The 4,751-nt window shown below is 38.2% G+C and overlaps 1 non-coding gene across 1 annotated transcript; it reads right to left on the minus strand.

Moving 5' to 3' along the window:
• Positions 1 to 3,594: 3,594 nt before the first annotated feature.
• Positions 3,595 to 3,701, minus strand: LOC142168483 (small nucleolar RNA R71). Its single transcript, XR_012698341.1, has one exon. It is a non-coding gene; the product is annotated as a small nucleolar RNA R71 (small nucleolar RNA).
• Between the last annotated feature and the right edge of the window lie 1,050 nt (positions 3,702 to 4,751).

Consider the following 4,751-nt stretch of genomic DNA (forward strand, 5'->3'; position numbering starts at 1 on the left):
CAAATATTAGGAGCAACATTAAGAAGATAAGGTGACAAAATAATACTTAGGCAAGTATTTGATATTAAAGGTTTAGAAATAAATTATTATTAGTGAAAAGGAATTATTTTCATACTAAAAAAATTAAACCAAAATAGACAGTCCCCTATATCGTGTCATTATCGTTCTTTTAAAGACATAAAGAATAATACCTATATAGGTGATGTTTGGCTATAATTTCATATTTTAGTACATGATTTACCTTACATTTTAGGTGGCTTAATGCTAAACTATACTTTATTTGCGCGTAATGGAGTCTATTTTATGTGTAGGTACATTATAATTTGTGACGCTTAGGCTCAGTGTTTGACTCTAGTATAAGTACCATAAATAAGATATTCTTAAATTTGCTTAACTGCTTTGACTAGAGTGTCGTGATAAAACCAATCCTGAGTGAGTTTGTGTCATGTGTATGTGAGGTTTGTTTGTATTTTGTGCATTGCAGTTGATGTCTAGAATTTGCCTCGTATGTTTGCAAAGCGAAATAGTAGTCTTGTTTAGTCTCAGAAGTGATATAGGCATTTTTTTGTTGAGCCAAATATATATAGTTTACCCGCCTAAATGCTATATAACGTAGTTAACCCCTTTGAGCCTATAATCATGTTTCTTTGGTAACCACATTACAAGACTTACCCATTTATTTGAATTGACCATATATTTGAACCTTGTCGCCTCCTATGAGCACTTAAATTATTATGAATTATGTAAAGTTAAAGTGTGGAGTGTTGGTTCGGCTTTTGAGTGGAACAAATGAAATAAGGAGAAAAACAAATATCAATAAAAGCCACTTGGATTGAAGAAAGAAAAAAAACATATATAGTTGTATTATATGAAAAAAGTATTTATTGATGGCGGTGGCTAGTGATGTAATTGTGCTTAAAGAAGTATGGGGTAGTATACATTGATGTGAAGGTAGAGTTTTGGTTTGACATAAGTATGTGCTTGAGTGTTAAAGTATATGTATTAAAGTGCTTAAGGGAGGTGTAGTCACTCATATCCAAATGTATCCTACCCGACCCGCACCCTACATTACAACCAATTAAAGTCCTACTTGATCCTAGACCGAATGAGCTCGATTAGTAGATTATTACACTACGGGCAAGCCTATGGTGCATCTTTTGTGGCATATGAATGTTATTTCTGAGAGCAAGTGAATTCTTCCTATCTTAAAATTTATTGTGTGTGGAACTAATCTCTTTTGTTGGGTGAGGGCACGTGACTTATAACGGAAAGGTAATGTCATTGACATATATGTTAGAGTAAGTGAGTGAGTGATGAATAATGCATGCTATTTGTGAGTCAAATCTTGAGCTGAAAATGTTACACCTGTGTGCTTAGTATATTTTAAAGATTCTTGGTGTGATGAGTTAAGAGAATTGCTTCAAAAGGTCGTATCTATAAAGTGTAGTTTGATTGCTCGAGGACGAGCAACGTTTAAGTGTGGGGTAGTGATGTTCGGCTATAATTCCATACTTTAGCACATGATTTACCTTATATTTTAGGTGCCCTAATTCTAAACTATACTTTATTTGCGCATAATGGGGTTTATTTTATGTGTAGGTACATTGGAGATGAAATTAGAAAAAAAGAGCATTTAAAGTATAAATCATGCTCGAAAATAGTAGAAAAGAAGAAAGAAAGAATTGAGCGGCAGAAAAATGAAGCAGCACGCGAAGCAAGCCAGAGGCTCATGTTAGAGCAGGCGAGGCGAGCCATTGAGCTCGCGTGGAAGCGTGTGACGTGAGGGGTAGGGCGAGGTTGAGTACGCGGAATGTCTCGCGTTGCACAGTATGAGGCGAGATACATCTCGTGTTTCACCTCGCGAGGCACGGTCCATAGCGAGTCTGAACCGGATTTTGAAGGCTTATTTCGTCTCCTTGTTGGACTTAGACTTGGGCTATGTCATTTAGGTCTTCTCCTACACATATAAATAGGTATTAAACACCACTTTTGAAGGAGTGTTTGCGGCCGGAGGCAAGAATAGCTCGTGGAACAACTTTGGGGGGAGGGGAGAATCATCGAGTTCTATATTCCTTCATCTTTTCTTTGTAATCTAATTATGCAAAATACTTGAAAAATTGTTACTATGAGTATGAGTAGCTAAACTTCTAATCTAGGGTTTTGATGGAACCTATTGGAGGATGATTTTCGTGTTACGTTTAATATAAATTTGCCGTAGTTTTTTCTCTATTTGTTCAATTACGTTTATATTGTGGTTGGTTGAAGAGCTTTTAATCGACTGTGCTTATTTAGTGTGTATTACTCGGAAGAGGGTGCATATTGAGGTAGTTGTTGAACAACATCACTCCTAATGTATGTAAGGGGTCAATATAGAGGGTTTAAAGATGGGATTAGGAATAACGAAACCTTGGTGCGATCTGAGTGAGCCATAACTTAGTGTCAGCTAGCGTAGTTCGAAAGAATATGTCTAGTAAATTGTGGTAGTTACTCGGGAGAGAACTACGACACTCAGAGCACTCATGATCAGTAGATAAAACTAAGGCGAATTTATAGGTAACGTAGCGGGAAGGAGTCCGACAATAGGGGAAATCATAACCTTAGATCATTCCAAATCTTGTCTACAACCTGTTCGTAGTTAGTTATTAATTACTGCATTTTCATTACTTGATCTTTAGTTAGTAAACATCTAATTTGTTATTTAATATTTCTGAAGATTGATTGCGTGAATTGGTGCGAGTCTAGTAGGTGTGATTAGTAGGTTAATTCCCTGTGGGATTCGACTCTGTACTTGTTAACCAGACTATATTTGCAACGACCGCTTAGTACTTTTTATAAGGCATAGTTGGGCGTGATCAAATTTTTGCGCCGTTACTGGAGAATTAACGGTGTTATTAATTGCAGCTAAAGAAGTGCTAGAATTTATAGTGTAGTCAAATTTCTTTATTTTACACTAAATACATTGAATTAACGGTGAAATTCTAACGTTCGTAATCTTGGGTGTTACGGGTGCATGCCTAGGAACTCCTCAAGAACTAGTGAATTATTCGAAGCATTATCATATCTTGAAAACTTTTCAAGGCATTGAATCGTGCAAAGAAGAAGGAAAAACGGTAATAGAAATCAACAAAACGAATCGAACTAGACATGGATGACGAAATAGAAAATCCAAATAATAGAAATAATGCGAATGACCCGAACTATCAGGGTGTGGTGCCTTTTGTACCAAAAGCAGCCTTGTATGATTGGGCACAACCCACCGCCAAAAATCTGGCAACCGCAATTACAGTCCCTCAGATACAAGCGGAATAATTTCAAATCAAAAACAACATACTACATTTATTGCAGAACAAGGGACTGCTCTCAGGATCTTACATTGAAGATCCTCAGCATCATTTGAAAATTTTCATGTCGATATGTGTCACGCAAAGGCAACCAAATATGACACCGGAAGCAATAAAGTTGTTGTTGTTTTCATTCTCGGTGACGGGAGAGGCTTAGACTTGGCTCAATTCACTCCCCATAAACTCCATCGCTACTTGGGAGGAATTAGTCAAGCAATTTTTGAACAAGTTCTACCCACCCAATAAGACTGCCAAACAAGTTGATGAGATATTGGGCTTCAGGCAGAGACCAACAGAAATACTACAAGAAACATGGGAGAGGTTCAAAGGTATGATGGTTAAGTGTCCACATCATGGCATTCCAGATCAGATGTTGGGGCAGAAGTTCTACATGGAATTGGCAAACAGCTTGAAGGCTAATGTTGATGCTTCAGCAAGTGGAGCATTTTTTAGCAAATCATTCGGAGAATGCAAGATCTTACTTGATAAAATGGCTTAAAACTCAGGATGGATGACAAGAGACTCTACGATCAATCATGTCGTTCACTCCAGTGGCTTTGGACCCAAACAACTCCATAGCCGAGAATATGGCCACTCTAATGACGCAGATGAGTATCCTCACCATATAGATCGATGAATCAGGCCAGAAGCATCATGTACATATAGTTGACGCCACTAATGGGGGCTTATGTACACCGTAAATTAACCAACCATATGTATACTCGTGGAATGCGGAAAGTGACAATCAGAACTATCAGGAAAATATGAACTATGTGGCCAACTATAGAGGATAGATACAAGGTGGTCAGAATGGGGGGGCAACAGAATCCGCAATATAGACCAGCACATCAGGGGTACAATAATAGCAGCAATCATAGAGCTATGCGACCACAGGGTCAAGTTGTGCCTTACCAAAGGCAACAAGGATACAATCAGCAATATCAGCAGCCAAATTATCAACAGCCTCAACAACAACAGATAGTGCGATAAGATGATGGGTTGTTTGAAATTAAAGGAATGCTGCAACAACTCATTGGGGCCAGCGGAAAATGGAAGAAAATGTCCACCAGATACAAGAAAAGACGCACCAGATGCATGAAAAGGTAGTATCGCACGACTCAACTATCAAAGGCATTGAGATTCAACTAGAGCAAATATCTATGGCTCTGAATAATCGTCCCCAAGGGACATTACCTGCGGACAACTATGTCAATCAAAAAGAGCAGGGCCTGAAGCAGCTTATGGCAGTGAGTCTAAGAAATGGTAGAGACCTATATCTAGTGCAAGAAATTGCTCGTGAAAGTCGACCAACTGAAACACTTGTGTCTGTACCCATTGAGGTAGATGACTCAACAGGGTTAACTGAGGTAACGATACAACATGCACAAGAGAGCACAAGCAAGGAAAAAG

The sequence above is a fragment of the Nicotiana tabacum genome, chromosome 13, assembly GCF_000715075.1.
Source record: "Nicotiana tabacum cultivar K326 chromosome 13, ASM71507v2, whole genome shotgun sequence".
NCBI lineage: Eukaryota > Viridiplantae > Streptophyta > Magnoliopsida > Solanales > Solanaceae > Nicotiana > Nicotiana tabacum.